Below are 20,920 nucleotides of genomic sequence, written 5' to 3' on the forward strand. Positions count from 1 at the left end.
AAACTCATTAATTGCTTGAATAGCTCGATCTCCTCTATAGGGTTTGGATAAGTTCCTATGTTCTTCTTGGGTTCCTTGGGTCCTCGCCATTGTGGCTCATGATGATCCTCCTTGGTGGTTTCCTTCCTAGTGACCGTTTTAGTCTCCATGGTCTCATTCCAATCAGAATCCTCTTCAACGTCGTTCATATACACGGGGTCGTCACCAGTCCCTATGTTGGTCTTTGAACTGGGGTCTGACTTTGCTGCTTTTTGTGATCTTTTCCTTCGTGTTTTCTTCTTCTTCTTATGAGATTGGGCATCTGATGCTGTGTCTCTTTCTTCAAGAATATAATTTTTGGTTTTGGAGCATCGATCGTGTGAGTACATTTACTGGTACCACATGTGTACTTTGTGATGGCTCCTCGATAACCTCAATTAAGTTCCATGGCATGATCTTTGGCACATTTGGATTATTAGTACATTGGGCAATCAAATGATCTATGCCACATCAATTACACATGAGTATAAGCATTGTAGTTGTAGTCGCTTGATTGGTTTGCATAAGTGTGTCATTCTTTTGTAGTCTAATAGGACACTCGGCTACACGATGTGGACCTCCACACTCATAGCATTAAAGAGGTGGTCTCTTGGCAATGAAATGGATATTTTGGCCTCTTGCTGCAAGACCATCTACTTGATAGACATGTTTGACTTGTCCTCAATAGTCCTCCATGTAGTATTGTGGACTTTCTTCAAGTGCATTAATCCAATTCTCAGATGTGGGGGTTGCGGTCCTTACATAGGAGGTGGTAATGGTGTTGTTTGAAAAACATTTTGGGCCCTAGGGACCATGTATTGTGACGGTTGTTCAAGAAATGGGGTTGGGATCAATGCAGGCACTCGAGGTGTATCTGTCCATGCTAAGGTTGGTCTATTAGTCTTTGCGCGTTTAAATAATATGCAATCCTCAGCTTGATGACCATACCTCCCACATGCATTGCAATTCCCATTAAATTTTACTCTAAACATAGGGCATTCACTGGTCCTATGTGGACCAAAGAAAAATGAGCACGTTGTTGCTCCCTTCTTGGATACATATGATTGTTTTGTGGAGAACAATTGTCTGTAAGGCTTTCTTGAATGGCCTTGGTGAGATACGCTAAGTCATCTCATATATCTTTGGATCTTTGGAAATAGGCTTTATGGTCATTGGCTCATGCCCCGATGCTTGCTAGCTAGTAGATTTAGGCTCACCGGGGGACTCTTTCTCCTTAAATCATTAAATTGTCCTCCAATTGGATTGCATTGGTGGTGACTGCTTTCCAAGTGGTGATACCTCTAATGACTAGGCCATTGTAGATATCCTCATGTCATAGTCCCCTAATGAATCTATCGAGAAATTGGTTATTATTAAAGCGCTCATTTGGATTACAACGAGAATTCAAATGCTTCAAGCGACTAATAAAGTCTCTCATGGACTCCCCTTCTTCTTATTGGGCTTTCGGGAGATGAGATGCTACACCCCAAAGCACTCCCTCTCGTATGTACTCTTTCAAGAACATTCATCTAAGAGTAGGGTAAATTGTTTTCTCTTCACCCTTAGGGTCCTATACCAATTCCCAGCCTTCCCACTCAAGGTCAGGCTTAAAGCATTATTCTTATGTAGGTCATTGTGTTCTCCTTGGGAATCACATATTTGTTCAAATACTTTGATATGCTTTCTCACATCCCCGTCTCCACTAAATTTTTGTGTGAGCTTGGCTATTTGTACTGCCTTACTTCTAGGCTCTCTATCAAGCATGTTATGCATATTCTCAACAATAGATCGACCGATAGCTTGAGAAAATGTTTCCAAGTCACCCAAGTGAGCAAGTATAGTGGGGACAGGTGCTCTTAGGACTACATGTGGAGCAGGGATTGGCATTGGGTTTGGCGAATAGGCAACCGATGCGTTCCAAGTTTGGTACGGTGTTGCACCTTGTAGTGGCCCAATGTTCATATGTGTGGCCCTAGGCATAACAGACATGGGATGTGACATGCTAATGCTAGTTGGTGTGGTCTCATTGAAATAAGGGCTTGGATGTTGTGCTCGTGGAGCATAAGTTGTTGAAACAATGGGAGGGGTAGGAGCTACATGAGCACGAGGGCCTATAGGTGCATATGATTGATACACACTTGTAGGTACTGTTGTCATTGGGCCACCATGTAGTGGTGCTTTACTAATAAATGAGGTCCATGACATGTTTTTTGGCATGCCCATCACTGGGGTAGGCATGGTAGCCAAAGTGTCATCAGGAGAAAGATGAGCTAAACTTGGAAAGGTAAAGCTATTATTTGTGGGCTCAGATTGTACTGAGACCCCTGGCGAAACAACACATATGGAGGATCCATCGGACTTACTGAGAAGGTCTTCATTTGTGATAAAGTTGGTTGCTTAGCCTTCCCTGTATCCAAGAATCTCGTGAGACCTGTTGAAGGCATGTGGATCTCCTTGTTCTACCTCTCGAGCTCAATAACCCTATGGATGACATCATAAACTCTTTGTTGTTGCTCCTCTACGCTAGTAGCACGCGATGTGGATTGTAGGACATCTAACCAACCCACGTGATAGGTGTGACCTGTGTATAGATCGATCAAAGTCTCCATTTGTGGTTCATACTCCCAATTTTCATTTAGAAATGCTCCATCTAGGATTGAGGTGTTAGGGGTGTCCATTGAACTAGATGCAATGTGGCTCTCTATGGCTTCACCCTTAGTGGTTGCTAATTCAAGAGCACTTGATTGCTCGACTGGCATGGATGTTGACATAGGGGCCTTCGCCTTTAGCTCTCTCCGTTGCTTTACCTTGCATAAGCTTTTAATTTCCTTTTCCCTAGCTGGAATGATATATCGCTCAACCTCTTGCACTTTGGCAAGGCTTTATCATCAAGTCATATAACCTCGGAGGGAAACATGTCTAAAGAGTCAGGGAGTGAAGTGAATGGAGTATTCACATGCATACTCTCCAGGAGCATGGGGTCTATATTGGTCATGAATGGTGAATTTACTTCCTCATCCCCTTCATTTACATTGCCAGCTCCATGTTCAGAGCGAGTGGCTCGACTAAAAGTCTCTTTCAAGCGGCTAAGTATGCTCGGTCCAGTCGTGGGCCCATGGCATGCATGTCTTGGCTTGAACTATTGAGATTGGGCATCGGGTAACCTTCCATGATGTCGTAGTCAGAGGAAGAGTCACTAGATGCAATATGTGGGTCCTGAGTAGTACTACCTTGGGTTCACGTTAAGGGCCTAGAGCCTAATGTGGAGGAATAATGGGTGCCCACGTAAACGGAGACACTCCTCTATATGATCATCCTCTAGCACAGAGCCAGAGTGTAGGTGCATATGACCTCAACACCCTAAAAGTGTTGATCAATGCCCCCGTGAAGGCCGCTCACCTAGTTTTTTGGGTGTTTTGCAACCCAAATTTACTCTCAATTTTTTATTTTTTTGGTCCTCTTTTCTAACCAAACCACGGAATATGGTGTCTGATAGCTCAAAACAAACATCTTGGTTTGAGAGACATGCCGTGCTTTACAGCCCCCAATTCGGTTACTTAAGGCCCTCAAAATCCTAAAAACAGACTTTTTCTAGTCGAGAAGAAGGCTAAGATTAGTAAGTCCAAGGGGGTAAGTGTGAAGGGAAGGGTGGAGGACTTGTCCCACATGCCCTCCCTTCACATTGAGGGGGTAGTCTTTATATATAGTAGTGTCTATACTAAATCCTAAGATTGAGGATTGGACCTGGGCTTGGGCTTGGTGAATGATCCCGATCCCTTCCTTTTAATATAAGATTTTAAATTTCTTTTTGATCTCAAATTGAAGGAGCGTTCTTTTTAATATTTTTTTTTTCATTTTTTTTCAAAATGTGGATAAGTAAGGTTGTGCTGCGTGGACACCGAGCTCACACACATAGAGCCTACCTAACGCGTGCGCACTGCTAACGCGCACAGAGCCTACCTAATGCGCGCACGCATGCGCGCGTGCGCGCGCACACACACACACACACACACACACTCGTGAGTACACGATGTAGAAGAAGGTGGAGGTAGAGCAAGAGCACTTCTTTAGCATGCACCTCAAGAATGAGGATTTTATGTCAAAATGGACCTTTTATATGAATCTAGCCCATTCACACATGGGCGCCCACAATGGCCGTTCATTGCAAAAATAATGGAAAAATGAGATAAGTAGTGTGCCTCTCATCGACGATCACCTATGCACCTTTAGGACTGACAAGCCCGGTCCATGACTCAAATAAAGTGATAAGGCGTCCGTCAAAGGTAATAGGTTGTCCGTAAGTGGGTAACATCTATAGAGATAGAGGTAGGGCGGCAGTGCTCTAGTGAGACACAACATGTGTTGTTAGAGTTTGTGCATGCAGAGGTAGAGCAATTATACTCCCTAGAGACATAGGTAGAGCTGACAGACATGGAGTTCTTTGATATGCTCCTGTTAGAGGCTGATGAGTTGGTGCAAGGATACACGGTTTTGCTTATGGGTGACAGGGAAATAGCCATCCCAGTGTCGGCAGTGGCACATCCATACGTGATGAGTAGTCTTGATGATGTAGTGATTGCAGATAGCATAGGGGAGGCGAGTATAGGCAGGTTTGCACAAATTCTGTTAGCATTCGGGCATCTCATGTTTGACTTACTAGTGTCGAGGCCCGACCTAGCAGCTGTAGTGGGAACATTTATAGCAGGGGTTGTCAGTTATGCGATGACTGACACTAGCATGGTGCATAGTGGAGTTTTGTACACCATATAGAGTAGTCTACGGGATTTACATGCAGGCTCTAGTGTGGGTACACACCTTCGCCTACCACCAGAGCCGATACAACTACGTATAGATCGATTGAGTGAGCCAGTGGGTATAGGTTGAAAAAGTCTCTCACCTAGTTTCTTGTACATACCAATAGTTTAGCTAGTAGGTCTCACTTATTGGCGCATCGACTTTAAGTGGGAGTTTGTTGGGGCCGAACGTCCGATGCTCAGTCGCCCGTGTACACTTCCTTATTCTTTTATACATAAGAATAAGGAGCTCCTCAGTCACTACTTCTTGAGGCTTCTCCACCCACATACTCTTGTGCTCCTCGCCTTGCCTACATGCACCACACACACACACACACACATCCGGTGCACACATACACACACACACACACACACTCACACTCACACACTCACAAAGCTATATAATTGGTTCAAGCATTTACAAGAAAGAGTTGTGATAGGACTCTACCATGGAATCAGGCCTCCATTTGAAATCTTAAAGCAATGGATAGCTCAAGAGTGGGAATCTAGAAACCTATTTCCAACTCAAGTACAATATTTGCCAAATAACTAGTATATTTTTTTAAAGGATTCTGACAGTGCCCTGCAAGTGATAAGCAGAGGGCAATGGCTTATAGGAACACACCCATATTTGTGCTCAAATGGCATAAAGGTTTTGATCCAAAGGGGAAAAACCCTTCCAAGGTCCATGTTTGGGTTGATTTTCTACCCAAATGACGTTTTCCCTTGGCTTAAGTAGATTGGTGCTCAAATAGGAAAAGTCCTAGGTCAAAACCTACTAATGGTATTAACACTAAATGGGATACCCACCTACTTATTGAGGTGGATACTGATTCTCCTCTCAAAGAAGCCATCCATATCAAAGATCAATTGGGGCAAGTGCTGCACATTTAAAAAATTCCTCTATAGGAACCTTCATATTGCCTATTTCCACTGCCTCAAGCAGGGCCATCTAATCAAGGATTTCCATGAGCTAGCCATCAAGGTTCCAAAGGAAGCTGAGAAGGGCAAAGAGGCTAAAAAAAGTAATCAAGGCTTTCGGCAAGTTAACAATAGGGGTAGGTATAGAAATAGAGCAACAGCAAGAGGTAATGTCAATAATATATTAATAAGTATGGGGCACTTTTGGATGATGTTTTTGACCCATCTTTGGATGAGGAAGAGGCTGAAGTAGATGAAAAAGCCTCTTCTTCTTCTTGAGCACCCAGGAAAGAGCAGGAAATGGCCACACACATCAGTCTAACATAGTAGAACCCCTCCTCGGGCTGGACCTTTGATCCCTCTTGAAATTCCTATGGACAAGGCAAGAGGTATGTCATCAGAATCAGATAGCTCATATGCTGGAGAGCTAGTCATTCCATTTACCCAACACTTTTCATCAACTCCCTAAGTGGAAGGTCCTCAACCTATCAGCACTCCTGAAGATGATGACTTTTACAAAGACCTTCATGAACATGATAATGTGGCGCTAAATAAATTATTCCAATCTCTTGTGAAATCAATGGACATTTTGATGATCCAAGCAGAAGAGGAGACTTTACCAATTCTAAGAAACAAGCCTAAAAGAAAGAAAGAAAAAAATTATTTGACCATAATAGAGCTGCAGTCTCTTTGATCAAGCCCGTTAAAACCCCTAAAAAATGAATTAGTCTACTAATGGTTTTTCTTTAAAAGGTTTGACTGATCCAGTTAGAGTTATCAATATTAAGAAGTGGATGCTTGATGATATGCACCTATAGATTGATTTTATCTGTCTACAGGAGGTTGAAGTCAAGGGCTTCCAGTTGGAGTCCAATCTTAGAAAGATTAGTAGAAATCATAAGTGGTTTCACATTAACCATCTTGTAGGTAAAGGGGGGGGGGGGTTGATTGGTGTAGATATCAAGCATGAACAATTGATCAGTTAGATGCATGTGGTGCAAAAGGGTAAATGGGTTGTTGTTACTTTCAAGGACCCCTTCAACTATAATGTTGTGAGCCTTTATGCTTCCAACTCCATCTTAGAAAGAACAAGCATTTGGTCGAAGCTTAGCTTACTCAAAGATCCTCTCATGATCATAGGGGACTTCAACATGGTTACTTCTTTGAATAACATGAATAAAGCACTTGGTCAAGTCATATAAGGTAAAGAAAAGCAATGCAAGGAGGAGCTTGCTGACAGACTCACTTTGGTGGACTCTTCTGAAAACTCTGGATTAACATGGTATAACAACGAGAAGGGGAACTATTACAGAGTTGTCAGGTTTGACAAGATGTACATGTCTGCAAATCTGCTTCAAACCCATTGGTTGGTGAGTTGTAAATTTGACTCATCCCTCTTATTGTCTGACCACAAACCTCTTGTTTTTGAAATGCATAAAGAAGAACATTCATTCAAAGCTGGCTAGATACATTTAAATAGTTCTTTGTTTAAGCTTGGTTCAGTAAAGGCAAAAGGTAAAGCAATCTATGAGAATGCTTTCACTCTGCATAACAACGCATTCATTGCTTGGGATGTAGCCATAAAGTAAACTCAAAAGGCTTTAACTCAGTACAATAAAAAAATCTAAGGAAATAAGATCTCACAGAAAAGTGATGATTAACAAGCAAAGCTCATTGCTTGAGGAAAACTCCACAGTAGACCAGTCTTCCCTTGAGCTTAGCAATATGAAATAACAACTTAGGAAGGAAGAGTTTCTTGAGGTCCATGGTGCCCTTGCTTAAACCATGCAATTTTAGGCAGGCAAATTAGACAGGCCCAACAAGCATATGATTGATTTGTTGAAGAAAAAAAAATCGAGGATTTTATCCCCTTTTTTCTTAATAGAGATGGTAGGCATGCCACTTCCCATAAGGAGAATGTTACAATTACTAGGGATTATTTTTCCAATATTTTCTCTCCTCTTCCCCTGAGAAACAACAACAACAGTAGAATGTTGAAATTACCAAGGATTATTTTTCCAATATTTTCTCTCCTCTTCCCCTGAGAAACAGTAGCATCACTAATGCTAGAGCTAAGATTGCTCCAGTCAAGAAAAGAGCAATGCAAAATAATGTGGCTAAAATGTTGGACTTAGCCATCTCAGAAGGGGAGTTAAGAGAAACTATTGGAAATTGAAAACCTAGCTTGAAATTGGTGGTGTGCCTAATGAATTTTCTTGTTTATATCAAGATTTTCCGGTTCCTTATTTGATTCTGGTATGGCAAGAAACCCTGGTTGTAGGAGCTCTTTCTCCTTCCAAAAATACTGGTGCAGTTAAAACAATACATAAGATAGGATAAGGGGATTACCTGTCTAATTGGAGACCAATCACCTATCTGACCTCTATGTATAAGATCTTTTCTTTGTCCTTATCTAGAAGCCCTCTAGTGGATATTTTCTTTGTCCTTAGCTAGGAGACCTAACCCTCTTATGGACCAATTCATGTTGAAAGAGAGGAAGGGTTTCATTAAGAGGAGATTTATACTTGATGCAGTCATAACACTATGGGAAGGCATGGACTATGCAAAAAAAGTTGATTTTGACAATGCTTATGACAAAATAGAATGGGAATTTATCTTGAAAAGTCTCTATGACATGGGGTTGGGAAAATTGTTTATAAAATTTGTTCACAGCTTATTTGGTAATGCATCAACCACCAGAATCTCTGTAAATGGTACTCTTACTAAAGCTATTCCCCTGCACAAATCTATCAATAAGCCCAAATGAAGAAAATATTGGGTGATTGAGGATCTTACTACCCCCTTTTTTATTAATGTGATATAGCACAAGAAAGTGTTCACCAACTAGCACAATATGGTGTTGCTTTACAAAATAGCCCAAATGAAGCAAGATTGGGTGACTACGGATCTCCCTACTCCTCTTTTGGCTTCGTGCAAGAGGACAAACTCAAGTGTCCCATTTTTTTCTTTGTTCTAGCTTTTCAAACATTGTAGCTCTCTCGGCATAATGTACATTTGTAGCTTCAAAATGAAACAAGATATGAATATTTTGACATCACCAATGCATTTGGAACACCCAAAAACCTTGGGAACGACTAGCTACATGCCTCTAAAAGACACATGGAGAGGTTGTTACTATGGCAAAAATGTTACCATATACATGTGGTAGTGATGTGTGTGAACACACCTAGGACCACCGGGGCATTTTTTCCCTCACTAGGAGGTTTTTACCCCTGTGCATTGTATATACTCCCATCACTCTAGGTCTAACTTATCTTTCCATTGCACACTAAGTAATACACTCTCTATTGTGTGCCTTGATCTTCTTTCATCTTCTCCAAGTTGTGTGTGTTTTCTTGCAACCCTAATTCCAACAATTGGTATCAGAGCAGGTTGCATCCTCTTGGGATTAGTCGCCAGCAGCTTCAGCACACGCCTACTCACTTTCTTTTATTTTTGTGAGCTTTGGCAAGCGTTTGCAGTTCAATAAGTATCCTCGGTAAGTTGAAGAGCTTAGTTTGCTCAGATTTCTGATTCGAGCTCATTTTGGCCTCCGTTTCCACTACAGGTAGTACTGTGTTGGCTATTTTGTCATTTTTTGTAAAAGTTCTATAGTGCCATTTTTTGCATAAAAGGTCCCTTACAATATTCTATAGTTTGTGCTATATAGCACGTGTTGTTCTCGCTTTGTTTCTCCTCTTTTTGGGCTATTTTCACATCAAGTGCAGGCATTCACCATGGCCGACAACAACACATATGTGTTCAAGATGTTTGCTACCGAGGACAGATTGCATGGGGACAATTACCCTATGTCGTCTTACATGATGCAACATGTTCTTGTGTCAAAGGGTGTCTGGAATACTATGCAGGGCATTGATGTACGTCCTGGTTTTGAGGAGATAAGCAATGTTGAGGATGTTGCAGGTCTTTTTGGCAAAGGATTGATGTTGTTAGAGTTGTTTTGCCTACGGTAGAGCACGCTCGTTGGGATGTAAAAGATGCACAGGCACATGCATTGATTGATTTTTCTGTGAAGCACACTATTACTCCTCACATTTGTTGAGCAAAATTTGCAAAACAGGATTGGGATATTCTAGCGTCTTTATGCAAGTCGCAATGAGGAAAAAATTGCATTACTGCGTAAAGAGCTAGAGTTGAAGATTATGCATGAGGAAGATGATATGGACACTTTCCTTGCTAGTGTCAAGGATATCAATGAGCAACTTATTTATGTAGGTAAGTCATTTCAAGCAGTTTCCTTGTGCAGACCATTCTTGATGCCTTGCCAGATTCTTACCAGACTTTTGCTAGTACTTGGAGACTTATGACCCAAGGAAATCCTGAAGTTGTCAAGCTTGATGCATTATGCACATTGCTGTTGCTTTCCAAAAAAACAAGACTAGACAGCATGCATTTGAACATATCTTTATTGCTGCTCAAAGAAAAGGTGGTAATAGTAATGTAGCCACTTCTCATGGTTCTTCTGTGAGTGGAAAATCACATGTTCCTAATGCTTTTGATGGCAGCAATTTGTCTGGAAATTCTGGTGATAAGGGCAAAAAGAAGATGCATTGTCATTATTGTAAAGGTAATGATCACTTGATGAAGCAGTGTCCTAAGTTGAAGGCCAAAGAGGCTAAGAAGAAAGAGGCTGGTTCCACTACTAATCTTGGTTTCACTACAAATGCAGCTATTGTTGAGTCTTCTGTGAAAGGAGATTGTGATGCTGATGTTGATGCACAATGGGCTTTTAATGCAGAGTGCACTTATAATCTTGTTGTCCATGATACATGCATGTCAGTTGTTGCAAATGCACATGTGTGGTATTTTGACAGTGGTGCTACAAAGCACATTACCTCACATCGTGATTTGTTCACCTCTCTCGAGTCTGTCTCTCATGGAAATTCAGTTACTTGTGCCAACAATGCCTCTTATCTGGTTCAAGGAGTTGGAAAGATTGTGCTTATTGGTACAAGTGGCAGTTCTTTCACACTTTTTGATGCACTTTATGTACGTGATATCAAGAAGAATCTTTTGTCTGTATCTGCACTTGCTAGACTTGGTCTTGTAGTCAAATTTGTGGATGACAGATGTATAGTACATGATCTCAATTTTGGTGATGAAATTGTTACATCTGCCATTTTATGTCATGGGATTTATAAGCTCACTTTGTATGACAAGTGTGGGTAGAACTTTGCAACTGCAGTTGTGGATTCAAAGGCTATTTCATATGCAAAACTTTGGAATGCACGTTTTGGTCATTTGAATTTTACCAGTTTGCTGCGTTTGCAGAAATCTGATATAGTTGCTTCTTTGCCGCCTCTTGAAGCACCGTCAAACATGTATGTGAAAGCTATATTGTGGGTAAGATGCAGCATTCGTCACTGTCTGTGGGACGTCGTCGCATGCACATGCAACATGCTTTTCCCCTTCCCCAAAAATAGCTATAATACTAGTGAAAGGGCGGTGGTAATGCATGTGCTAGTCTCCACCCAACCGTGCTATCTTATAGCCTCCCCCTAGCGTACACATTGTCCGTTGTGTCGGTGGCCTTGCCCGTAGGACCCATGTCCTTACAAAGGGCTTGGGGTTGAGTATGGCCCGTTGGTAGCTAGAAGGGGATGGATTGTTTTTTTGCAGGTGGGAAGAATCCCCTAATAAAACAAGAGCTTGCTTGAAGCTCCAAAAGTAAGTGCGAGATGTCCAACTTATGGACCTGACCGAGTTCAAAAGTTGGATATCAACAAATCTGCAAAACAGGCTTGGGATATATTGGCTGGTCTTTATGCAAGTCGCAATGAAGCTAAAATTGCTTTGCTGCGTAAAGAGCTGGAGTCAAAGATTATGCATGAGGATGATGATATGGACACTTTTCTTGCTGGTGTCAAGGATATCAATGAGAAACTTATTTCTGCATGTGAAGTCATTTCAGACAGTTCCCTTGTGCAGACTCTTCTTGATGCCTTACCAGATTCTTACCAGACTTTTGCTAGTACTTGGAGACTTATGACCCAAGGAAATCCTGAAGTTGTCAAGTTTGATGCATTATGCACATTGCTGTTGCAAGAGTCACTTTCCAGAAAAAATAAGACTAGATAGTGTGCAGTTGAACATGCTTTTATTGCTTCTCAAATAAGGGGTGGCAATAGCAATGCATCCACTTCTTTTGGTTTTGCTGCGAGTGGCAAAACTTCTGTTCCCAATGCTTCTGATGGCAGCACTTCGTCTGGAAATTCCGGTGATAAGGGAAAAAAGAAGATGTGTTGCCATTATTGTAAAGCTAATGATCACTTGATCAAGCAGTGTCCTAAGTTGAAGGCAAAAGAGGCTAAGAAGAAAGAGGGTGGTTCCACTGCAAATGCTGGCTCCACTACAAATGCAGCCATTGTTGAGTCTTCTGTAAAAGGAGACTGTAATACTGATGTTGATGCAGAATGGGCTTTTAGTGCAGAGTGCACTTACAATCCTGTTGTCCATGATGCATGCATGTTAGTTGCTGCAGATTCACATGTGTGGTATTTCGACAGTGGTGCTACAAAGCACATTACCTCACATCGTGAATTGTTCACCTCTCTTGAGTCTGTCCCTCATGGGAATTCTGTCACTTGTGCCAACAATGCCTCTTATCCAGTTCAGGGAGTTGGAAAGATTGTGCTTATTGCTGCTAATGGCAACTCTTTCACACTTGTTGATGCACTTTATGTACCTGAGATTAAGAAGAATCTTTTGTCTTTATCTGTACTTGCTAGACCTTGGCTTGTACTCAAATTTATGGATGACAGATGTACAGTTCATGATCTCAGTTTTGGTGATGAAATCGTTGCATCTAGGCTTTTGTGCCGTGGTCTGTATAAGCTCACTTTGTATGACAAGTGTGGACAAAATTTTGCAAATGCAGTTGGAGATTCAAGGGCTATTTCAGATGCAAAACTTTGGCATGCACGTTTTGGTCATTTGAATTTTGCCAGTTTGCTGCATTTGTAGAAATCTGATATGGTTGCTTCTTTGCCACTCTTGAAGCACCTGTCAAACATGTTTGTGAAGGCTGTATTTTGGGTAAGATGTAGCATTTGAAGTTTCCAAAGGATGGTTCAGTTAGGGCCACATGCAAGTTGCAGCTTGTGCATAGTGATGTTTGTGGGCCCATGCAAACTCCGTCCTTGGGCAATTACCTGTACTTTGTGACTTTCATTGATGATTACTCCAGGCATGCATGGGTATTTCCGCTTAAAGCGAAGTTCGAAGTTTTTATGTGCTTCAAAAAATTTCTGGCTATGGCTAAAAATTGTCTCAAAATGTAGTATGGGCACCCTCCATTCCGATCGAGGGGGGAGTATATGTCTCATGAATTTAATACATTTCTGGCGAGTCGTGGGATAAAACACCACGTACAGTGCCTTATATGCTCAACAAAATGGTGTTGCTGAGAGAAAAAACAAGTCACTTATGGAAATGGCACGATGTATGGTAAAAATTCAAGCTTTGCCACATTCTTTTTGTCTTGAGGCCATCATGTGTGCCACTTATGTACTTAACAGGTGTCCTACAAAATCTTTGCAGTCTATTACTCCATATGAAGCATGGCATGATAGAAAGCCTTCTATTGAGCACATGCGTGTTTTTGGTTGTTTAAGATATGCTTTGGTGCCACAAACACAATGCAAAAAATTGGATGATAAGGCTGTCAAATGTATTTTTGTTGGTTATGGTGCTGAAGCAAAGGTTACATGTTGTATCATCCGCAAACAAAGCGTATTTTGGTTTCACAGGATGTAGTGTTTGTGGAAGATTCTGTTCAGCCCTTGCGTCATGTACTAGAGACAGTAATGTAAGGTCATAGGACATTTATGACACTTTGTTGACTCTTTTCAGTGGTGGAAGTTTGGATGTAAAATCCAATGAGGCAAATGTACAGCCTATGGGGGTTTCTTAAAATGTTATAGATCAGCCTATTACTGATGTAGATGTACATGATGTACTTGATGTATGATGAGGAAAGGGCTGAAAATGAGCAGGCTAGAGGTATGCCAAAATGGCTAGTGCATACATTGCATGACAGTAAATTGGATGCACCTTTGTCTAGTCGTACTTGTTCAGGCTCTCACCAAGCATCTTATGCACCAGATTGTTATGCTTTGGCTGTGTCTAGATTACATGATGTTGAGGAACCTCTGTCTTTTGATGAAGCACAAAATTCAAAAAATTAGATGGCTGCCATGTAATCAGAATATGATGCACTTATAGAAAATGACACATGGACTTTATGTGATTTGCCTCCTGGCAAAAAGGCCATTGGCACGAAGTGGGTTTACAAGTTGAACACTCCAAGTGATTTTTCAAGCACTGAGGGAGAACAAGCTTCTTCTCAACCAAAGAAAAGCGAATTTTTCCTTCAAGAGATTCAACACCTAGGTCATATTGTCTCTCAAGATGGTATCCGTATGGATCCATCAAAGTTAGAGGTAATAAAAGCATGGCCCAATCCAAGGAATATACATGAGCTAAGAAGCTTTATTGGTATGTGTGCATACTATAGACGCTTCATAGCAACATTCTCTCAAATAGCAAGACCACTACATGACTTAACTACGAAGAACAATAAGTATGTATGGGTGATGCTTGTGGTGATTGCCTTGGAGCAGTTTTGCTTCAAGAAGGGCATGCCATACAATATGAGAGCCGAAGGCTCAATACGGATGAACGAGTCTTGGGCATTTATGAGAAAGAGCTTTTAAATATTCTACATGCCCTAGACACATGGAAGAACTACTTATTGGGGACTCCGTTTATTCTACAAGCCGACCACCGAAGTCTCAAGTATTTCATGATGCAAACCAAGCTTTTCGACAAACAAATGAGGTGGTAAAATTTTCTTTCGCAATTTAATTTCCATATTTCTCACATTGCTGGTAAGCAATGTGAGAAATATTGCTGGTTAGACCTTGATTTGGGGAAGAAAGAGGAACCATTCACCTTACAGGATGGTTATCTTCTCCAGGCAATAGGCTATGTGTTACCCATTCCGTTTGTGAGAAAGTTATGTATGAATCCCATGCTCCTCCCTATGCGGGACATAGAGGCATTCAACCTACTCTTTGAGGAGTAGAGGCATATTTCTATTGGCCTACCATGAAAGTGGACATACAAGAGTATGTTTCAAAATGTGTAGTATGCCAAAAGACCAAGTATGATAGAGGGAAGCAACTTGGATTGCTTCAGCCATTGCCTATCCCAAATTCACCATGGGAGAGTATATCCATGGATTTCATCTTTGGATTACCCTAGTCTATCCATGGGAATACAGGAATAAGAACAATAGTCGAACGGTTTAGTAAGCAAGCACACTTTATTCCTGTCAAAAAGACTATTTGCGGCAGCTATGTCTCCCAAGCAACACCAAATGGATTAGTCATCCATCTAAGATGTTGTAGGGTAAAAAGGGATCCTCTACCCGCTAAGTAAGATTGACTATTGACTAAGGCTTTATCACTTCTACCTCATAGTCAAGAACAAGAGAGGTAATGTCATAAAATCTATTATCTAACCAACCCAAATGGTTTTATCATATTAAATTGATCATTTAATGTGGGAATAAACGGGAACAAGGGTTAGGATATAGACATGTGATTATAGATCTATCTCAACACGGGACCAATGGTAAAGGGAAACAAATGAGAGATGGTCTATCAAAGAGCAAGGCTAACCAATGGATCATAAAGACCTTAGGGTTAGTGTGCGCGTATGTCGCACGTGTCAATGCAAGGAACTTGCTGATACACTGTGTGCGAGCCACAAATGGCTCCAAGCACATAACAAGCCTAAACTAGTAAGCTCAAAGATGGCGTTGGTGTGTTACTCACGGCTCTACGCTTCCTGTCGTGGAGGATTCCTCGCCGCGAAGAAGAAGGAGTCGCCGCTGTGCCGCGCTCAACCGCCTCGCCGCGATCGTGCCGTTGCAATGCTCGATCGCACACACTCTCTCTCTCTCTCTCACGCATACACACACACACACACACACACACACACACAAGGAGATGAAGAAGAAGAAGATGGAGATGGAGCAAGAGCACTTTTCAATTGCACAAATGAGAGAATGAGTGAATTTTAGGTTTAGTTGACTTTTATATGAGCTCACCCCATTCACACTTGGGCGCCCATGCTTAGCCAACTAATCCCTTGAATGTTCTAGTTAGAGTGCGCCTCTAATCGGCGATCACTCTTACCCTTTTCCTACTGGATCGACAATCCCGGTACCTGACTCTACCAAGTAAATAATACAACGTTTGTCGTAGGTTGCAACGTCCGTCGTAGGTGATAGGGTGTCCGTGAGCCGTGAGGGTTAATACACACACACACACACACACACACACACACACACACAGAGAGAGAGAGAGAGAGAGAGAGAGAGAGAGAGAGAGAGAGAGAGAGAGAGAGAGAGAGAAGAGGGGGCAAGAGAGGGAATGCTCGATCGCACACACACACTCTCTCTCTCTCACGCATACACACACACACACAAGGAGACGAGGAAGAAGAAGATGGAGATGGAGCAAGAGCACTCTTCAATTGCACAAATGAGAGAATGAGTGAATTTTAGGTTTAGTTGACTTTTATATGAGCTCGCCCCATTCACACTTGGGGGCCCATGCTTAGCCAACTAATCCCTTGAATGTTGCAGTTAGAGTGCGCCTCTCATCGGCGATCACTCTTACCCTTTTCCTATTGGACCGACAAGCCCGGTACCTAACTCTACCAAGTAAATAATACAACGTCTCGTAGGTGATAGGGTGTCCGTGAGCCATGAGGGTTAACATGCCCCCCTTCTTGATGTAGTTTCCGTCCTCGAAAGCTATTGAGTTGAAGCTCGTTCGTCGAGGTGGAAGAGCATTTGAGATGAATGTCCTTAGCCTTCTTCAGTCACTGCAAAATCAAATAACATTGGGACAGTAATTGCATAAGCAATTAAAAAGCATATGCAGTTGTAGGCAGACAATTTGATTGGTAACAGAATTTTAAACCATTTGTCAGCAATAAACATTAAATTTCAATATAATCAAATGCATAAAAAGTTGTAAAGATAAAAAATTAAACAAGTCCGGGGTCGCTAATTTAATGGTCGAAAGGCACTAAAGATCGACTATTAATACCATGGGTAAGCTTCTTAATTTTCTCTGGTCAATTAAGTTGTTTAATAGCGAGTTTTCATGTTCGAGGACTGACTAGAGGCTATACCTAGAAGACCTTGTAGTTAAGCTACGATAAAAGGAATTTCTCATGAAATCATTGCCTGACTGATTACCTTTTCTTTGACCCCCCAAAGTCTTTTCACAGTGATTCAATTTTGATGTGTGTGCTTAATTTGTATGCCTTGGGTTTTTTGCTTTTCAAGGAAAAGCGCCCACACTGGGAACCTCTAAGGCTCTAGTACCATAGGCGATACATGTGAGTGAAGTACCAAATCAAGCTAAGATTTCTCTTCCAGATTCAGATTTTACATTGTGGCACTTTGATTTTTTGTTTGTTCGTTTTCAGCATTTTAATTTTGTAACTTTGGGGGGTCATATAACATTGTTACCCTCCCCAAGCTCATCACACTAGTAAACTCCCTTTATAATACTTAAGCTAAAGGTCAATAGGGACTAAGCCCACTAGAAATCCCTAATACATTTCACACAATGCTGCCTAAATCGGATTAAAGACCTAAGTAGCCATTAATTATTAGGAAGTCATTCCCCATGGTATTAAGAGAATATCTCTAACACCTAGCTTGGTCAAACTAGCTCAGTCGGACTGCTTGATTTTTAAACCTAGACAAGTGCCATTATGACAAAAAAATGTTTGATACTAAGCAAATGCATTGAATATTATGCTACCAATCACAATTAAAGCAGACAAACATGGATGCAAAAAGATAAGGGCAATGTTAATGGACAAGAAACACCTGTTTCTGTTGATGATTGCACTTGATTTGAAGAGCGAGTCGAGATAAAGATTCCATGAAGGTCCAGATCCTAACAACAGCAACACGCTCCTGTACACACTAGGAAACACAAAAGAATACCTCTAGGAGGCACGTCAGTGGGAAAAGGTACCAACACTTATTGAACACAACAAAAAAACATAAGGAACCCTAACCTAATTATTTACACTCCCCCTAGAGAGTCAAGGGAATAGGATATTGTAGAGATTGGGGGGAAACCCTAAGGCTAAACCCCTATCCTTGTTGTCAAGATAAACAAAGTCATCATCCATGAGACCATATGTGCCATCCGTGTAGTCATGTAAATCTTCTTCTTCATCATAGGTACCCATGTTTACTAAGAAGGTCACTAGATGCCTATAGTCATCTTGGGCAAAAGGGTAGGCTTGTGCAATGGGAGAAACGCTTTCTACTAAGTATAGATCAGTCGTGATCAAGAGACGTATCAGCCACTCTAACTCCTCAAAATTCCTCTCACATGCTAGCGTACCTACCAAATCCCATTCACATGCAAGCACCGGAAAGACCATGTGAAACAATTGTGAAAAGTAACAAGGATACCTCTCATCCAAGGCAAGAGTGGATGACTCTAGCGTACTAGCCATATCTGTACATGCAAATAGATGATGGTTAGAGTACAAATATTACAAGGGTCATTTTCTTGTGCATAATGTGTTTTTATGATTTTGTGTTATGGCTCTTGCTCTTTTATTTTTTTATCTTGTTTTTGTGAGTATAAGGTTTTATATATACATTCCCTAAGATTGGAGATTAAGAGGTCAGGGAGGAAGGTTGAGAGGGAAGCAAGTGAATGATGGATGTCAGCAAACACTCCCCCCTTCCTTGGGTAGATCATACCTTTTGGAATGATGTTTTCACCCTTTGAAACCAGTTGTTCCAAGTTGTTATAGGTGAAGGCTTTAACCAATAGTTTTTGACCACCCTATGCGTTTCATCTAGTTGCAAGGGTGGTAAAGTACTCTCCCGTGATTTTATTTGCAACATTGTTGTAGGTGGTGAACTTACAATGGGAGGTGCAAACTCTTTCTTCCTTGTATGGATATGTACAATGGTAGGTGGAGGTTGTGTTGAAGCTTCTATTTCCATATAGGAACTAATTGAAGAGCAAGAAGCTTCATTTGATTTCCCTGTTCCTGAGCTATGTGGAACAAATCGTTCTTTCTTTGGTACCCAAACTAGCTCTGGAGCAGGTGTGTAGCATTCCATGATTTTTTCCTTTCCACGATCTTGAATTTGTGTTGGAGCGACAGGATTGAGCTCACATGGGCCCGGTGACAAGTAAGAGCACAATTTACGTTTTGGCACCCAGATTTGATCATTTTCTTTATAGTAGCCTTGGGCTTCCAATAGTTTTTTAGGAATCCAACGCAACTTTTCTTTACATTTCTTGGGGTGAATGGGACGTCTCTTACCAGGATCCTGTCTTTAAGCATTGGCTATGGTCGCTAAAGAAGCTTTAGGGACCCACTTGTATGTTTTCTTTGTTATATTGGGATGGGTCTTGTGTGTCTCAAGCTTTATTTTAACTACATCAGTTGAAACTCTAGAGAGTTGGCCTATGGGGGGATATGGTTCAACCTCTTGGACATGCAATGTTTTGGGTTTTATTTCCTTAAAAAGCAATATCTCAGGGACTATGTCTTGAGTGGCAGGGCTAAGAGTTGGTTTCTGTGTTGTGACACCCCCTGTCCCCCAATCAATAGTGCATTTGGTGGCTATCATCCACGTGCATCCTAGATTTATATTACCCTCCATAGTTCCAACAGGCATGACCAAAAAGTCTTGAGCTACAACCCCATTATCATAACTGACAGAAGTGTGCCAAATTCCAAAAATCAAATTTTTTTTCTTGTTTGACACCCTTGACTTGGATAATACTCTCAGATAGAGGTGGCTTATTACTTACTTGGTAGAGTCAGGTACCGGGCTTGTCGGTCCAATAGGAAAAGGGTAAGAGTGATCGCCGATGAGAGGCGCACTCTAACTGGAACATTCAAGGGATTAGTTGGCTAAGCATGGGCGTCCAAGTGTGAATTGGACGAGTTCATATAAAAGTCAACTAAACCTAAAATTCACTCATTCTCTCATTTGTGCAATTGAAGAGTGCTCTTGCTCCATCTCCATCTTCTTCTTCTTCATCTCCTTGTGTGTGTGTGTATGCGTGAGAGAGAGAGAGAGAGAGAGAGAGAGAGAGAGAGAGAGAGAGAGAGAGAGAGAGAGAGAGAGAGAGAGAGTGCGATCGAGCATTGCGGCGGCACGACGGCGGCGAGGCGGTTGAGCGCGGCATAGCGGCGTCTCCCTGTTCTTCGCGGCAAGGAATCCTCCATGACAGGAAGCGTAGAGCGGTGAGTGACACACCAACGTCATCTTTGAGCTTACTAGTTTAGGCTTGTTGTGTGCTTGGAGCCATTTGCGGCTTGCACACAGCGTATCAACAAGTTCCTTGGATTGACACGTGCGACATACGCGCACAGTTAGCTTCATTCAAGACCTCCAATAGTTAGTGTTAAAATTCCTTTGACCTTAGGTAAGCTAGGGCTGTGCTTAGGTGGGAACCCGGCCCAAGGTTGAGGTGCTTGTCATGCTTGAGATGCTAGGGTTGTACTTGAGGTGAGAGCCCAGTCCAAGCTCAAGGGGCTTAAGTGCCAAGCTTGTGGTGAGAACTAGGCCCAAGGTTGAGGGGCTTGAGGTGGCACAAAAGTCAACGCAAATACCTACAAGGAGGGGGCGATCCATGCAAGAAGGGGGGGTTGTTGCTTGACCAATCTCTCTCCCAAAGGGCACCCCTTGCCCAAGAGGCAAGTAGGACACATGTCAAGCCCCTAGCTAGGTTACCCTCATGGTGTGCCTAAAGTCTATTGGTTGGCCACCCAAGGGGTCCAATCATAAATTAGTTAATTAATCAATTGTTTAAGCATCTATCAAGCCCTCTCTCTCAAAGGGGAAAGGGAGACACTTGTCCCAAGGCTACCCTTGTTGCTTGGTATGACTCTTGATTGAGATTGGCTAGGCCTGGAGGGGTCCAATGAGCTTCAAGCATGAGCTACAAGGGGGGTCGACCAAAGCAAGTAGGGGGCCTGCTTGAGGGGTATACTCTCTCCTCCCCCCCCCCCCCCCCCCCCCCCCCCCCACACACACACACACACACACAATAACATTTAATGGCCTAGTAACTTGTGTGTAGTGGAAA

Source organism: Adiantum capillus-veneris, chromosome 2 (assembly GCF_014529385.1).
Source record: "Adiantum capillus-veneris isolate H3 chromosome 2, ASM1452938v2, whole genome shotgun sequence".
In the NCBI taxonomy this organism is placed as follows: domain Eukaryota; kingdom Viridiplantae; phylum Streptophyta; class Polypodiopsida; order Polypodiales; family Pteridaceae; genus Adiantum; species Adiantum capillus-veneris.